The following is a 17996-nucleotide window of genomic DNA, read 5'->3' as shown; positions in this document are numbered from 1 at the left end:
GTTTCTGAAGACTTCTCTCCCTTTGGCAAAATGAGAAAGCACTGCTGATTTTAATGGAGTTTCTTGAGCAGGAAAATATTTTGAGTAGGAAAAGTCCGTAAAAGCTTATGCTTTAAAGGATTTGGGGGTTATTTCGTAGAAGTGGGTCACAGTCCTTGTCTCCTCTGCCCTTCCCTGCCTTCCCCAGCAAGTGCAGGGCCAGGGTGGCCATTTGGGATGGCGGTGTGGATGCCACACCAGCGGAGGTGCTGGTTTCATTCCGGGCGTCATATCATATGAACAGATGATGCTGCTTTGCCTAAGCACATGCAGAGAAGCCGAGGGAAAAGAAACCAACGTTCATTTAGGTGGAGGACTGCGCTAGGCCTTCCACGCACCTCAACTTACTCCTTGACACACCCATTACACAGATAAAGCAACTGCGACTTGGAGAGAGTGTATGACTTTCCCAAGATCTTACACCCAAGAAGTTAGAATACTAGGTTCAGAGAGTTGTCCTTTCTCATTCTCGTATTCCACCCAGCACCTTCTGCCGCCTCCTCCCTCATCCTCGAGGCAGAGAGCGCCGTGAACTTCGAGCTGCGTTCTGGGCAGTTTGGGTGAGTTGCAGGGTGTGTCTAGAGCCAGGAGGCAGAGCTGTGACTGTCACTACTGCACAGCATCCTCTTTGCTCTTCCACAGATATGATTTCTCACCCTCACAGCTCTAAAGCAATGGCTTATCACATCATTACTTAACAGAAGAAGAAACTGAAGCTGTTAGAAGCCAGGCCTCTTTTCCTGATGCCTAGGACAATAAATCAGAGCTTTACATCTTTTATTGCCTGCCTTTATTCAGGTGTTTTTGTGGTGTTACCTTAACTTTCCCTTGAGACCTACCAACACCTATACAGAATTTACTTCTTATTTGTTGCCTCCCTTTTCCAGCGAAAATGCAAGCGATGTGAAAGGAAGAATGATTCCAATTCTTTTTCTCTGTTGTGTCTACAATAGGAGGAGGTACAACAACAGTACACAGACATGCAGTATCAGTCAGATGAAGGCAGGAAAGGCTACACACCATGGATTAGTGTGGGTGAAGTGGACGAAAGTGATAAGGAGTCTTCAGATAACAGAGTAATGGAGAGAGGACTAGCATGGAATAGAATGTTCTGATGAGAAAGATGGAAGAAATGTGAGGATTCAGGTCTTCCTGAAAGCAGGCCTTGTGAAAACAGAAAGCAAGACCGTCCTTTCACATGAGGCAGTGGAGATTCTAGAACAAGGCGGTAGAACTTTTGTGTCAAAGAATAAGAAGTTTCTCAGCGTCTTTTAGAAGTAAAGCAAGACCTCAGTGAAAGGGGTATTTAGAACCCAGGACAGTGCTGTGGCTATGAAGGAACAGACTGTTTTGGGAATAGTCAGAAGAAGAAGTTTTCCTTGCAGAATTAATCTGAAGATATATACATTACTAATGAGGTGAAGATATGTCGAGTATTTCATACTGAAAAGATAATGGGGTATTTTTCTTAGTTTTTAAGCAGATGTAAAAAATGACTAGTTCACAGGACAGAACAGTTAGAAAGTTTGCTGTTGACGTACTGCTTTGTGGCTTTGATGAACTGCTTTGTTTACCATTTCCTCCCTACATCTGGGGGCAGGGGCATGGATCTGAACTCAACACAACACGATGGCAGAAAGCAGATGCTGAAGATGCCATATTCTCTCTCTCCTCACTCTGAGCGCCTCTGGTGTTTCTTAATCCCATTTTTTCCTTTACATTCTTCCTTCAAAACTGATAACAATGTTCTTAATAGTAATGCTAATAACAATAGTAACTCTACACTTCCTGAGTACTTACTGTGCCAGGTGCTACTCTAAGCACTTCACAGACCTAATGAATTTCATTCTCTCATTAACTCTAAGAGGTGGGCTCATTGTACAGGAGTAATCAGAGCCCAGAGACAGCCAGAAATGTCCTCACGGTCATACAGCAGCTGTGTGGGCCAGCAGGATGAGCAGCCCTGGCTGAGGGTCACCAGGGGCCTTATTCTTTTTTTTTTTTTTTGGTACCGGGGATCAAACTTGGGTCCTTGCGGTTGTGTAGCAGGTGACGAAACCACTGAGCTAACTCCCCAGCCCAAGGGGCCTTATTCTTAACCTCCTCTTTTTCAATTCATTCCATGTACACTGAGCTTAGGCTTTTTGAAATTCTTCAGAAACCCTGGTTTTCTACTGCTTACCCTGCGTAGCTGCCCACTGACCTTGCCCAGGTCCTTGCCGAGCCCCAGCCTGAGGGGACTTCACTCTCTTGGCTCTCGAGGGACCAGAGTCATCAGGAACAAATGGGATCATTAAGCCATCATTGATCATTGTTATTTCATCATTTAGCTGTGGAAAATCAATCAGCAGCATTGGCAGAGGCAGCTTCTGGGAGAAGTGTTTGATTCTTGGCTGACAGGATTCCTACAGCAGTGACAGAAAAGTGAGGGACGCCAGGAGTGAGGCACTGAAGCTCAGGTGTCTAGGATGGCAGGAGGTGCAGCCAGGGCTCCGCGTGCCCGTGCCAGGAGCTGCAATTCTAAATGCCTGGATGTGCTGGGCAGGAGTGGAAGAAACACAGCAAATAACATATCAGAACCGGAAGAAAAGAATGAAATCAAAGTTCTTAAAAATGGAACAAAGCTCCTCAAAGATGTCAGAGAATAAATTTGAGAGCACAGTGGAAAGTTTGGGGTATTAAAGGAATAAATGTTGAGGGGAAATATATACGTACAGAATTAATCACAGCCAGCCAGCCAGCCACCTACCCATCCACCTGTCATGTCCACCCCCCTTGCCCATCCAATCACATTTTATACACTTGGGACCTGGAGACAGGAGTGGGAACTATGGGTTGATCAGAAATGACACGACAGACATGCTGTGAATCATTTACTTTAACAGAATTAAAAAGACATTTATTGGAAATAAAATTTTCAATACCATTATAATGAAATATAAGCGGATGCTATCCTACATTATCTTTGTCTAGACTCGTAGTCTAGTAGGAAGCATCAGCCCCTTTCTGTTTCTCATGCTCAGTATTAAGAGCCTGCAGGTCCAGGCATTTTTAAGAAGAGGTGGAGGAGTCCCAACTTTTGGGACACATACCGAGGACTGATGACAGCATCCTCTTCCCCCGTGTTTGTAAGCTCCATGTGTGGGCTGTGTCAGGGGTGGGAGCTTGTTCTTGCCATGTCGCTTACTCTTCCCATTGAACCTTCTCTGGTTGTGGAAAACCTGTCAGGAACACAGAGAGACAACTTTGAAATCCACACCCCGGGAAAGGCTGGGAGAGTGAAGCTGAGGACAGCCACCTCTGCCTACATGAGAGTAACCCATCCCCGGGCCTCTGCAGGTGCATGGACCTGCCTGCCCCTGTACGAGGGTATTTGTTGACAGTTTGATGAAAGACACGGCCAGGGCTGGAGGTGCGGCTCAGCAGTACAGCACTTGTCTAGCATGTGGGAGGCCCTGGCTTCGAAATCCAGCATGGATGAGCTCTTTTGCCTCCTGAGAGCAGCATTCACATGCCACGTGCCTGCAGGTTGCTTTGGGGAGGCACTGAAGCCTTGGTGCTGCTGGCTCCCCTCTGCCTCTCTGCCTTCCTGAGCCTTTTGCTGCTGCTGTTCCTGCCTGCTGTGTGACAGGCATGGTGCTCAGCTCCTTCTTCATGATATGGGCCAGGCCAGGGCTCTTACGTTGGCTTGAGTTTCTCCATGCTGAGTAGTCTTTCCTTATTTGCAGTTTTTTTCCAGGAGAGTCTGGGACTGGGCAGGGGTCTGGAGTAAGGGCCCTGCTACTGCAGCGAGCACCCCAGTGTCAGAGGAGGTGCAGCTCCAGCCTGGGACCTCTGGTCATTGATTTTCATGTCATTTCCATGTATTTTTTGTGATGAGGAAGTATTTTACCACTCTCACCCACCTAAGGCTGCAGACTGCTTCTAGTTTTCTAGGTTTTAGAGAACAATGATGGAAGCAAGTTATATCTGACTCCGTGACAGAATGAGTCGAATGTGACAGGTTGTTTTTCCTACTTAGAAAAATGTTGGCTCCTCTCTGATTCTCTCTGTGTGAAAGAATAATGACTCTAATATGGAGTTAGTCTGGATTTAGTTGGGTGCCAATCAAAAGTAAAGAGATGATAAGTGGGTACAATTGATGGTCTCGTCTAGTGTAACAGTGGAATTTGGATGGGAGAAGGAAGCAGGCGTAAAAGAGTACCTGGAACAGCAGGGTGCTGGAGAGAGAAAACCGTCCCTGGAGGAGACAAGTCTTGGGCCTTTACCATGGGAAGCTTGGACTTCCTGAATTTTTCCCAAGGAGGAAGCCAGAGGATGAACAGCAGCATTTCCCAGCCAGTGGCTGCTTGGGACAGGGCACCTCCTGTGCTCCCCACTTGGAAATGCTGTGCTAAACCAAGGACTGGGATTCAAGGCCCATAGCTACAGACATTTTGGGAGGTGGAGAGCTGCCATACAAAACCAGAGGACGCTTAGGAGATGCAAGCCCGGACCAGAGAGGGGCTTGGCTGACCGAGCTGTGTCTTCCTGTGACGCCCGGACTGTGAGTGCGGCACCGCACGCGTCCACGCAAGACCTTCCGACTCGTGTGTTTAAAATGGAAGAGTGGTGGTTGGAACCCTGCTTCTCTTTCCTACGGTTTTTGAAACATCAGGACATCAGCTTGTCTCTTGATTTTATTTGGATTTGTGGGAAAACTAAAAAAAACCATCATCTAAGAGACAATTCCAGGTTCTTCCTACCGCCCCTGAAATTGTATTTGGTTGCTATTTGAACACACAAAAGCAGAACATACCCGCTACAGAAGTCCCTGCAGCACAGAGGCGACTCTGCTCCCGGACCCATGGGCTGCTTCTCTTTGAGATGCAGAGCAGGCTCCCCTTCTCGGGCTCAGAGACAGGAAGGTTGGCATAAACCCTCCCCACCCAGAACGTGTGCCACGGATGCTGGAAAAATGAGAGGGGATGGGACGCAGGGGAGGAAAAGCAGAATTAGAGACTCCAGGGATGACTGAGTCAGAGAAGGCGGAAAACAGTGAGTCAGAGAAGCTGAGAGATAAGAGATTTGCTGGACCAGGAAATGGCCAGTAGCTAGAGTCCAAGTAGAGATGTGAGTCAGCATCAAGATGGCAGCGAACTGAGCTGGAAGGAGAGGGAGTTCACAGAAGGATGGAAATAGCATCACCCACCAGACGGTGGTACGGACTGTGACCTCGCCTCACCGTCTTGCTGATGGTGAGGCCACTGGTTTGGCCGCTACCTGTGGGGTGGGGAGGGACTTGGGTCCCCAGAGGGCCATTTAGGAAAGGATGACTGCACTGCTGTGAATCCTTGTACTTTCAGGAAATCACATCAGCATTCCTTGGTCCACGCTATTCGGAAAAATGTATTGCAAATTTAATTTGTTAATTCACAAGCCTATTTTTTACCTGTTCAATTGAATACCATTCAAATTTGCCAATAAGTGATGTGCCAGTTTCCTGCCAGACCACTCAAGGCAAAATGTGAATCATCAGTGGCTAAATGGCTTTTCTTGACATTGAATAAATTTCCAGTTTCCTATTTAGCAATGATACATGCATATAACTGACTTTAATAGGAAAATAGGATCTCTTTACACTTTATCTAATGCAGGTCTCACATCATTCTGCTCCACTGAGGACTTCGGTTCATGTCAGTGTAGCTTGTTCTGTACGAATTCGTGCAGATTGACATATAAAACACACGGGTGTGAACAGTAAAATAACATAATGATTAACCTGCTATTTTTTTTTTAACATCAATTTGCTTTGTGTGTCAAAGATAGAAGCACTAGGCAAACACATTCTATTTTATCTTTTTAACAGGAGAAGAGATTGTGAAAAGTTAAGTAACTTTCTATAAAACTCTAATCCAAAGTAAGTCTTTTCACATGAAAACTTCTGCTCCCATCCACTGCCTCAGCCACATGTATTGCCTTCATTACTGCCTCCCCCTCAGGGAAACACGGAGCACTTTGCTTCCCTGTCCCATCCTTTAGACCATGGAGCAAAGGGCTAAACTTGTTGCCAGAGTACATTAAGTCTATTTGCTGCTCCATTTCTAATGCCTGGGAGTGAATCAAGGAAGGAAACTGTGAAGGTGTATGGATAATGTATATTGGGATTGTATTTTAAAAGAATACTAAAACTTTGGAATTATTTCTTGATAACCACATCAAAGACAATTTTGAGGCTTAAGAAGACAAAAATATTCCTTGGAAAAACAAAAGAAAATTAGCAAAAATTAGTTTGAACACAAACGCCACAAGAAAAACTATCTAACTATATGCCCATAAATATATGTTAATAAATTTAGCAGTGAAAATATAGAGTGGCTCATGATGTGACTCATTAGAAACGAATGTCACAACACACTGGACAGTGGGAGCACACGACGCAGCTCGATGGTTACAGTGAATGTGCCAGGGAGCCTTTCTTTAGACCAAGTATTAGGGAAGAAAATTGCATACTTGATGTCTAGTGGTTTCTAGAATGCTGTTTTTGTTTACGGGTTGGGGAAATACCAGTGGTTTCAACAAAATAAGAATAGGAATTGTACATTATTGTGAAGTTATTTTAAAATAACAGATGCAAGGCAGGTCATGGAATTTTTTTTTTTTGACTGTTGGGCATAGGAATGGAATTAGACTTTAAGACATTCTTAAAGGAATGAGGACAAATTTTTTAATTTGGGTGTCCCTAGAATTAATATTATGAATATCTTCCCTGATGCACGTTATGGAAAAATACAAGATTGTTGGACTATTGGTCCTGGTAGGTAATTGAACACTCAATAGGTTTTTCTCAGATGTGTATGGAGATTGTTTATTTCAATAATCTCTGTGATGCTAGAACAACATTGCAATCTGTAAGTCTGGTGTTTTCCTTCTCAATCTTCTTTCCTTAATGCTACTCACTGAATGTGTTGATCCCATGTTAACTTCATGCAAGCAGCCTCTGGACTCATTTTCCCTATGTCTGGCTAAGACCTTCAGAATCTTTGGTAACTCTTGTATATTTCACATTTCATCATCTCAACCACTGATATGAAGTGACTATAGTCTGTAGGAAGGTATGAATCACAAAAATTATTCATAAGAGAATATTCTTTTGCTTTCAAACTCATGGTACACACTGGAAAGTACTGCTTCATGGACAATGTATGGGCTCTGGCCACCAGGAAGTTTTAGGATATATATGAATATCTATCTGTATTATATATAACTATATATAATATATCAAATATATATAGATAATAGCCCAAACACTGGGTCATTGATCTTATTGTTTCTTGAGAAGCCATTGCCTAAATGGTTGAATTAATTTCTCGAGTAATTTTCTTACTGTAATGGTTTCCTGCCGGTGATATTTGAAGGTTAAACTGCCGCATAGAAGCATTATCTTTTAAAGGAATTTCCAAGCAGGTATGGTTATTACAATTTCTCATTTTAAACACAGTTTCTAGGACACCATATTGTCTTTCTCAACTCCACCTAGAAAAATGAACATTTAAAATTTTCATTGTCACAGTTCGATGTCATAGTTTGACTTCGACCCCTGATGCCCCCCCACATCCTGATGGGGTCACGTGTGTGAATGCACTGACTCCTCCCTCTGTGAGCTGCCTGTGTCATTGTGGCTCTTCCATGGTTCTTCAAGACAGCAAAGGACTGACTGTGCCACACGGCTGGTGCAGGCCAGGACGGGCGTCCTGGCATCATTCATTCCCCACCATTCCCAAAGGCCACCAGAGTGCCTGTCCTAGAACATGGATCTGATAAACCATTGGTTGCCCTTATGAAGTCCTCATGATTAGACTTGTTGCCCGGGCCCAAAGCACCCACTGCCCTGGACAGACTGTGCTGCCGTTTTGAGCCTATCCACTGTGGTGAGCAGAGAACTCTGCCCCTCAGTTTCCTGTCAGTGAGAGGAGCCACAGAGGTTTGCAGGGCCCTGACTGTGACCCCAGCTGCACACTTGCTTCGAGTGAATGGCTTGCACACCAGCCTGCACACTGCCTCTGCCACTGCTCCGCCGCCTCCATGATGCCCCTCAGTGGGAGTCACTCACCTTCCAGGCGCATGCCACAGGATGGAGTCTCTCTTGAGGATGCTAGAGTCCCTGCTCAGGACTTCCCCCCTGGCAAACAGTGACATCTAAACATCAGTTACAAATGCAGCCAGGGTGAGTGGAAGCTCCCCAGCCACCAGGTAACAGATCTATTCTCCATGTCGGAGTGTGCATAGAAGTTGAGTGTATTTCCCCAATCTCTTTGCTGGACTTGCTCAGTGGCAGTAGACTTTGGCCTTCCTGGAAACTGTATTTGCCTAAGAATTGTCTCTCAGCTTCTGTTGCTGTGGCCACATCAAGAAAAAGAATTAGGTGCAGCTGGATTTACCAGGACTCCAGCAGCCGACAGACCCCTGTGCAATGACTATTTGATCATAAAAGACTAATGTGCTAGGGCAGTGAATGTAGAATAGTGATACTTTGTAAAAAACCAGTTATTTTAATGTCAGAGATGAACTAGAAACTTAAAATGTATGTACTCCATGCCTTTGGTTTTCATGTAAGGATTGGCTTGTCAATAATTTTATCCAAAATAAAAGTACACTACACTAAAAATCACTTGACAGAAACATAAATAATGGTATAATTACAAATAAATGCTAAAATAAGTTTACATTTTTAAACATCTAGGTCAGGTTACATATGGAAAAGCATAAACAAATAGACATCATTACTTCATTGTCTATAATTATTTCCAGTCAATTAGCTTATAAATTCCAGATTCTTTTTTATTTTGCAAAATAACATGATGTGAATAAATACCTGTTTTTCAGAAGGAAAGCAGTGCACTTTGGGTATTGGTCTAAAGATATAAGAGACTCTCTGTAATTTTGGTGCTGTTTTTTTGCTAGCCATATAATTTTGCCTTGATAAATAACACATGAAACAATCGGCCTTGCTGGCTGACCGCCCGAAAGAAGATGCTTCAAGACTGTAATATTTGCGAATGAGTTGGTCAATGACCACAGACAATGGCTGCTCCAAGACAAATAAACACACGAAGGGAGCAGCGGGTGCAGGCCCTGGAGAGCAGGCATCTCACAGGGTAGAGGGAGGGGGCACAGAGTTGGGTCATCAGCTCCAGAGTGAGGGCTGCAGGGGCCAGGCTCCACCTCTTGGGCTTGCCTTCTGTCCCCCAGAAACCATTTTCTTCTAATTAAGATTTAAAGATACTGTGAAAGTATTAGTACAAAAGCAAACAAGAAATTAAATACATAGCTCTCCACTCAAATCCTTGTTTTCCCAAAGCCTGGCTCTTTGATCTTAGGTCTGTCCTTTCTAGTCCTCCAATTTCTCATCTGCAAAAATATGATAAAACCTGGATTTCAGGGTTGAAAGATAAAATTCTGTCATATAAGGACCCAGCACAGTACCTGCTGTGTGGCAGGCAGTCTGCCAATGTTCGCTGTCATGCATGTTTCCATCCAGCACATTCTTATGGATGACAGTTCGTGCCAGGCCCTGCTCTTGGCTCTGAGAGGCCTTTCCCTGTGGGGACAGTTTCTGCCTCATGCTCACTGTTGTGATTACCAAGCTTGTATGCCACACTTTGCATTTTTCAGCCAAACCAGTGTGTGCAGCATCTCAGGCACGATCACAAACTTTCCCCGTAATCTTTGCCTGTGGCAAGCACTGCACGTCATGGTCTTCTTCATTCGTCTCTTTGGCTTCTTCCAGCTTTTCACTGTAAACTCTTTCCTAAGTTCACCTCTTTCATGGCGTCTTCCAAGACCCATATAATGAGTCACTTACATCAGAGCAGTGGTCCCTTGAACTTTGCCATACGTGTGTGTAACTCTAGCAATGTATACCCAACATCTCTCTGGCCCTTTCAAATGTTTCTCCCGTTACACCGAATGCAGTTGTGTAGTATGTATGTCACTCCCGAACTTTGGATCCATCCTGATGGAGAATGGATGCTCCGAGCTCTTCAACCCAGGGCACTTCCACCTCACCTCATGCTCTCCTCTTCTCAGGAACCTGCTTTTCCTGAGCCGCCACTCTCAAAGCTTGAATTCAGCTTCCAAAAGAGTCTACAGCAGCACTGGCTCGTGTTAATGGTTGTGATGCAATGATGGCCTGATACCAGTAATTCACTTTTCATCTGAAATGTTTAATGATAATTAACATTAAATGGCCTGCTTACAAAGAAAATGTAAACCTCTCAAACTTCTAGCTTTGCATGACAAATGTATATACATCATGAGATATAACTCAAGGTAGCCAGCAAAGGGTTTGGAAGGAAAGTTGTAATTAAAAAATTACCAGTATGCATTGTTACATTTTAGAATTGATTACTTGAAAGTAGCAACTTGTCTTTCTGTTTTGTATGCCTGAGTACATGGTCAAGGCAGTTCATTCAAAGAAACAAAAGCCCTTACAGGAACCACAGTGTTATAGTCATTAACCTTCTAGAGAACCTGCTCAGGCCCTGTCACTTCCTATACAGTCGCCAAAGGAATTGAATTAAACTAAAAGAGGGTCTAACAATCAACCGAGAACACTAACAATTTGTTGTTTTAAATATGTATTATGGAAATTGCTGAAAATTTGATAAACTTCAACTGAAAAAATGTGAATTTCCTGGTACTTCATGCTCATCCAAAGGTGATAAGGGAGGAAAAGCAAGAGGGGCTGATGCAGATCACCCGTGCTGTTGGGGGACAGAGGAGCAAAGTACACTCGACCGGTCCTTTCCTGGGACACACGGACACTGTGCCCAAGCAGGACTGGCACGGCTGGGAGACAAGCAAGGAGCGGACAGCAAGTAAGGACCCCATTGGACAGGGCTCTTGGAAATGTTCAGATAATCAGACTATTCTCTGAGCAGACCTGTGAGAAATTAGGAGGCAAAAAATTAGGAGGTGGGAAGGGTAGAAAAAGAAGGTAATGGTTAGCAAAAAAAATTAAAGAGTTAAAATGTTTTCTAAGTTGCTGCCTTTTACATTCATTACACACATTGTAGGTGATTTATCCCATGAGAAGTAGATCTGATCTAGTACTACTGCAAGGGAACATTATGTACCCAGCAGTGTCAGAGGCAGCGTGTGCCATGAGTCACCTTAGATCACATTGGGCATCAGGTGAAACTTCGTTCTTGCTATGGTTGTATCTAGATGTGCCCCCAAAGCCTTGTGTGCTCATAGTGGGCTTTTAGAGACTGGATCTGGGTGTGTGAATATGGATTAAGGGTGTGTAACTAAATGAGGTGGCTGATTGGCCGAGCGTAGTTCTGGGTGTGGATGAAGGGGAGCTCTGGGCATGAGTGGTGGCAGCCAGTAGGCTTGGAGTTTACTGGCTACCTGGGCTCGGGGTGGGGGGGTCGTCTTGGGAGCACAGAGGTGAATCCCTCCCACAGGGAGGGAGACAGGAGGGGTCACAGCAGCCAGGCCCCGGAGACGGAGGGAGCCACTGGTCTGGGGCCGGACTGCTAATCCCTGATCTTGCTTTTATGTGAAAGAAAGAAGTCCTTGTTCTATCACTCTTATTTGGACTTTATATTAAAGACAGCTCAACTTCATCCCAAATGGAAACAAATGTGAATAAATATTTCCTTAAAAACTTACCTAAATGAGAAATAAACATTAGACAAGTTACTCTCTGCTGTCTAGAGTTATCTGGTGGCAATAAAGACTCCACAACCCTGTGCTCTGTACACACGCATCTCTGCAAGCAGATGTAGGAACAGAAAGACCAGAGGAGGACTCAGACCAGGTGGTGGGCATCAGCTCCCCATGTGGAGCGTGTTGTCATATGAAAGGGCTGGGACAGGGAAGAGAGAAAGGAGCATTTGGAAAAGATGATACCGGAATGCCATGCCACGTGTGCATTCCCATTACCAGTGAGCGTGGACCTGGACACATGGATTGAAGCATGCAAAAATGTTCCCAAAATATTAACAGCAGCTATCTCAGGGAGGTGGGGTTTCAGGTTATTTCTTTTGTCCTCTTCCTTACAGTTTAATTTGTGGATTTTTTAAAAAGTTGCTATATATTTTATACAGCCAGAAAAATAGTTTTATCATTGTGAAACTCATGAAGAAAGAAGAGAATGGGAAGAAGGCGGTTGCGACACATATGTGGTCTTGTTTCTGTGTCTGAGGTGCTCAGCCCTGAAGTGGGCTGGGGGTGGGAGCGCACTGTGGCACCACATCTGGGGAGTGTGGCAGATACCAAGCAGGTTTCAGTGCCCTGGGAACTGGCTTGCGGGGCGCAGAATTTGCAGATTCGGATGAGAGGGAGTAAGGTAATTGATTACTTGAAAGTAGCAACTTGTCTTTCTGTTATGTATGCCCGAGTACATGGTCAAGGCAGTTCATTCAAAGAAACAAAAGACTCATTAACCTAGAGAACCTGCTCAAGCCCTGTCACTTCCTATACAGTCCTGGCATAGGGAAGGCTGGAGAGGATGGATGCAGAGCAGCAGGGAGGGCTGGGCCCTGGAGAGAAGGAGAGGAGGCAGGGGGGGAAGCGGGGAGAGACTGGAAGGCCTGGAGGTGGAGGGATGCGAAGTTCCAAGCTCTGGCTGATGACTCCGAGCTTGTCTTGGAGCGCGAGGACTCAGGAGCTTGCTGGGAGTGCGCTGGAGGGAGATGAGATGAGGAAGGGGGAGCGTACTCACAGGCTGGAAGCAGGCGAGCTCACTAACACACGTGGAAGTTTCCGGCCTGAGGAAGCCCGAGAGAATGTCCTGTTCAGGTCAGTGGGCTCTAGGTTCTGCTGTGCTGGGCCGACGGGAGGTGTCAGGGTCCTCTCCACACTGGGTGTGAGCTAGAACAGGAGCTTCCCGAGGGGCAGAAAAGTGGACACTGTGATACCTCCTGTGTGACAGACACTGTTTCACACCAGCTCGTGGGTGGATTGCCGTGGAAGTGTGGAATACAGAAGCAAAACACATCCACTGACACAGGAGCAGAACTACTCCACAGCTGGTAAGTATCAGGCACCTTTTATGTGTGCAGAATGGTAGGAAATAAAAGTGACCACCATATAGCTCTCTCTCTCTTTTTTTTTTTTACCATATAGCTATTGCTCATCAACAATTACAAGATGATTAGAAATTAGTTGAGCCAGGTGCTATGTGAGCCTGATTTTGCCCCGGGAATTGGAGAGCCAGGTAATTGTTCTACACCCACCTCGCAACCTATAGTCAAAGGAAAGGGCTCGGTGTGTGCCTTTAGAAATCCACCAGTGACGTGTGCAGCACTTAGCACACTGAAATGACTCCATAGGTGATGAGATAACCGGACAGAGATGCCACACATACCCAGAAAGCGAGGCTTTCGGAGCTGCAGCAGTTGTGGGACACACAGGCTCGCCCTTGAGGGAGGAGCAGGCGCTGAGAAAGGGAAGAGACACAGCCTCAGAAATCCTGGAGAGACAGGGGAGCGCGGGCTGTGGCAGGGAGAGAGGCCTGTGGTGAGCACAGGAGGAGGACAGCTGCTAAAGCAGCAGTGAGCCCAGGATGGTCGGCCGGGGTGGGCAACAGAAATAAAGAAGGAGTTGGGAGCTCAAATGCAAGAAATGTGGGCCTTGCGGTTGGTTCTGAGGAGACGGAAGTAACGGGAGTGGGGGGGAGGCTGGCGGGCCGTAGGAGGGCTCCTATCCCTCGGAGCCTGTGTGTTTCCCTCAGAACCGAGGATGACGTTGGCATCTTGGCTTTTGCGCCTCCCGGAGCCTGGCAGTGGTCTGCACCTTAGCTCTCTGGTGTGCAAGTGTTAGACCGTGAGGCCTGTCCCTCACCCTGAGCACCGGCCGGACTGGCCTGTGGAGGTGCCCTCCTCGCCTGGTCTTCTGCTCCTGCCTTTATCCTGGGCCACGTCTTCCTTATGAAAGCAACGTTATTCCTTGTTCTCAGTTCAGCAATCAGGTCAACGTGGGACTGTCTGCAGCGCTCATAGGCGGGGCTGTCCCAGCGCTGTTCCATCTTATTCCATGTGGTGCTTTTTATGGACTGTGGGCTTGGGCAAGGCTGGAAGGCAGAGCCCCTGTGCCCCATGTCCCTTTCACCCTCAGACTTCTGCGTGCCATTCCCAACACCTGCCTCAGAGCTGTTTGTGCAGATTTCTAGCCCAAAGCAGGGTACATTGGGAGAGGAGAGGACACTTAATGACAGGTGACTTAGGACATAATGACCTATTCTATGTTTTCCCATATATTCTCTCGGAATTGTGTCTATTTTGTTAGTTTCTTATTGTAGCTATAACAAGTTGTCACAAATTTAGTGACTCGTGGCAACATAAACGGACTCTGTCCCCTCTCTGGAGGACAGAAGTCTGAGGTAAATCTTGCAGAAGACTCAGGTGGGGCAGGCTGCTCCCGAGGAGGCTCTGGGGGGCATTTGTTCCCTGGCTTGTCTTCAGTTTTCAGATGTCCCTGCTCTCTCTCTCTCCGGCTCACGGTGCCCCACCTCAGGGCCCCTGCCATCCCTGTTTCTGGAGTCACCTGGCCTTCTTCCTGTGCTCCTCTGCTCCCATCCTGGAACAGTCCTGCGATCACCTACAGAGCCTGCCCAGGTAGTCGCAGAGAATCCAGGATTGGCCTCTCTCCAGCGTTTTAGCTGACTCACACTGCCAAGGCCTGTGATATGTATGCTGACATTCATATGTTTAAGGATTGGGAGCCACTATTTAGCCTGCCACACCCGCTCTTCAGGTGACCCCTCCTAGGGAGCTGTGAGCTGTCTCTCTGCAAGTGACCCTTCCTGATACCAACTCCTGGCAGCAGTTGCTCATTCTCCCTCAGGGCACTGACAGCTCAGCTCCACTAGGGTTAGTTATGGCCCTGCTCGACTCCCCTAAGAAGCACAACCTCAGACAGGAGGTGAGCTTCACTCAGCTCTCACCCTCCAGGGTCCTGGCATTGTCCCTGCCCAGAGTTCCCAGAAGGTCACCCAATATTCACTTCCATTAATCCCGTTCAGGTCAAGCCAAGCTCAGTTTTTAGCTGACTGTCCCAAGTCTTTGTATGGAGATGCAGGATCCCTCTGGGCCTGATCTTGTGCCTTGCAGGTCCTCCTCCATTACTTCAAGTCAAGGAGGACTGGGTGTGTTTACTTCCTCTGACAGCTTCAAGGTCTTCTCCTTCCTCTGTCTGCCCCCTCGCGCACCCTGCTCCCTGTATAAGTACAGGTGTAGCTGTGAACAGGCATGTGCACACCCATGCTCTCAGCACTGCAACATCCTGACTTCATCCTGAGGTCCCAGCTAAGGAGACCACCCCCACTGGGCTGGGCATGTTTGTCACACATGCTATTGCAAGCTGTCCACCTCCTTAATGCTCTTTGTATACTGTAATTATTTAATTTCTCCCTCTTCTTTCACTTCCCTGCCAAACTGAAAGCTTGTCTAGGGAACCTGTCCATTCTGGTGGCCTTGGCTGCAGTGCAATACTTGTTGTATGAAAGAGGGTCTCAGCAACCAGCACTGATCAATGCCCTGGGACAGGAATCCTCATTTGGTGATGATTGTCTCAATATCTACTTATTCACTTCAGTCCAAGAAAAGGATATATTTACTATTTTCAAAAAGATTCCAGAAACATTGTAACTTCCAAGATAAGGGAGAACTTTCCCATGTACATCAACAAGGAACTTGCCTCCTCTCCGAGTACCCTGTGTCCTGCCTCTGAATTTCAGGAATTAAAGAAATCTAACCATGGTCCAGGTTTATCATAGACTATAGGAGAATCCTAGGGCTTGCTTCTTTGTTCTGTGTGCTCTGATGATTTTCCTGCACATAAACTTACAGAGACTGAGCTGTGAATTCACAAAGGGACCTAACGGTCTCTGACCTGCCGGGAGGGTAAGTAGAGGACTCATCCTGCACCTTTGATGTATTACATCTTCAAGGAGGCTGGGTATTTTTCTTCCTACTAAGTGTCAACCTTGATCTCCTACTAACCAGAATTTCTTTTGTCTGTTCACAAAGTGTTTTCTCTTTTATTACACAAATTTCATTCTGTCTCCATATTAAATATGTGTGCTTTTGCTATAGTTGCCCAAACTGGGCATGTGCTAGTATCACAGCTCTCTTTAGTACATAGTTCTTTAAATGTAGAAAACTATTCATTTTTAGCCTGCAGAGACTCTAACAAGGGTCTCTTCTGCTTTCTGAACCTTTCTGGGTTGTAACAATGCATGCCATATGGCCTCAACAAATACTCCTTTACAGTGCCTAATTTTTTTGCAGCTGGCTTTCTCTCTTGAATGTATGTACTCCTGTGATTTTGCATATGCTTCTTTTATATAATGATCCAGATTCTTTGCTCTTCTGTTATATTCTTTCACTGCTGCTTCAAGGTCTTTAGCCTAAGTAAAGGATGACAGTGTCATCTACATATCTGAGATATCTTTGGTCCTTGAGTCCTTCTCTTTATCTGTAGAAACCTTGAAAGTTTTCTCAAGGCAGGAGGTGAAGAGCCTTAGTGAGACACCAACTATTAATTCCACACTACAAACTGACCTTTACCACCTAATTTTCGAGGTAAACATGACGGTATCACTTGTGAAGATATGTTTGGGGCACTTTACCATGTGGATCTTCTATTGCTTCTTTTGCAGGGTTCCCTACAAAGCATCAATTTCCATTAAGTCAAAATTCTTTTCAAGTCCCACAAAAGCCATACAAAATGACTTGTTTATTGTCTATTGTTCGGCCTGCTCTGCGGTTTGAAAGCAAATAAAAAATAATGCCTACTTTAACTACCCATACGCGCTAGGTTGCATCAGTTGTTATACATTGTTTAGTGTCTTTAAAAAATGATGTGTCTCTGAACTTCTGTACCACAGATAACATGAACCATAATATTAATCAAATGATTAATTAAGAAGCTGCAATACTGAGTGAATAAATGTTGACTAGTACATGGCTACACTTTCAAATCAATTCAGCTAACCCTGTCACCCAATTCAAAGTGCAAGCTGAGAAAACAGAAAATAAAGAGAAGCTTTGTGGATGGCAGAATCACTACACACCCAGGAAGGTAGCACAAGGTGTCCCCAGTAGGTCACACCGGTGGTCTCCACACACGGCCAAGATCCCCTCCAGGTTGAGACAGGCAGGGGGCTGCCTGTGGCGTACAGGTCCCCTTTCTGCCTCCTTTCCTTCCTACCTCTTTCTCTTTCTTCATTCTTCCTTTTCAGGCAGTGGGTTCCATAATAAAATATCTGTGCATGGTGGTTCAAGCTGAAGACAGTAGTGGGAGGCTGAAGTGCTATAGAAAGATGTTTTATTTGTTATGAGGCTGAGTAACACATTACTCCAAAACAGCATCTTAAAACAATAAATATTGATGAGCTCTCTTCTAGTGGGTCAGGAGACTGAGTGCAGCTCAGCTGGGGGGTTTTGACTCAGTTCTCTCCTAAGGTTGTAGGGAAATAGTGGGCTGGGGCCGAGGTCTGCTCTGAGGCTGCGGGGTGGGGCAGAAGCACTTGGGGTTCACTCCCTGGTTGTGGCAGCTGCCAGTGTTTGTAGCACGTTCTTCACAGGGCTCTCATGGAGGGGCGGCTCACTGCTTGACGTGAATGAGCAAAGACACAGGGCAAGAACACAAAGCCAAGCAGCAGTCCTTCTCCTACCAACCTCAGAAGGGAACCCCTTCCTGTCACAAGAGGATCATTCAAAGGGTATGGGTGTCGGGAGGTGGGGATTTTGGGGGTACTTTAGAGGCTGCCTACTGCAACATCCAAGGGTGACTTCTGCCTCCTCTCCGCTCCTTCCCTTAGAATTTATATTTTACTTATTTTCTGCAGTTAAATATAGAACTTGTTCCTGCTTGGACACATTGGTAAGTATGGGGATTTAATGAGTGGATGGCTTTTTCTTCCTTATTCCTGCCCTGCCCCATAGCTCCTTATTGAAATCCTA

The sequence above is a fragment of the Heterocephalus glaber genome, unplaced genomic scaffold (genome assembly GCF_053883595.1).
Source record: "Heterocephalus glaber isolate CG9 unplaced genomic scaffold, H.glaber_assembly_v1.0 deba00001743, whole genome shotgun sequence".
Lineage (NCBI taxonomy): Eukaryota > Metazoa > Chordata > Mammalia > Rodentia > Bathyergidae > Heterocephalus > Heterocephalus glaber.
The sequence above is the reverse complement of the archived record's forward strand: the minus strand, read 5'-3'. Positions refer to the sequence as shown.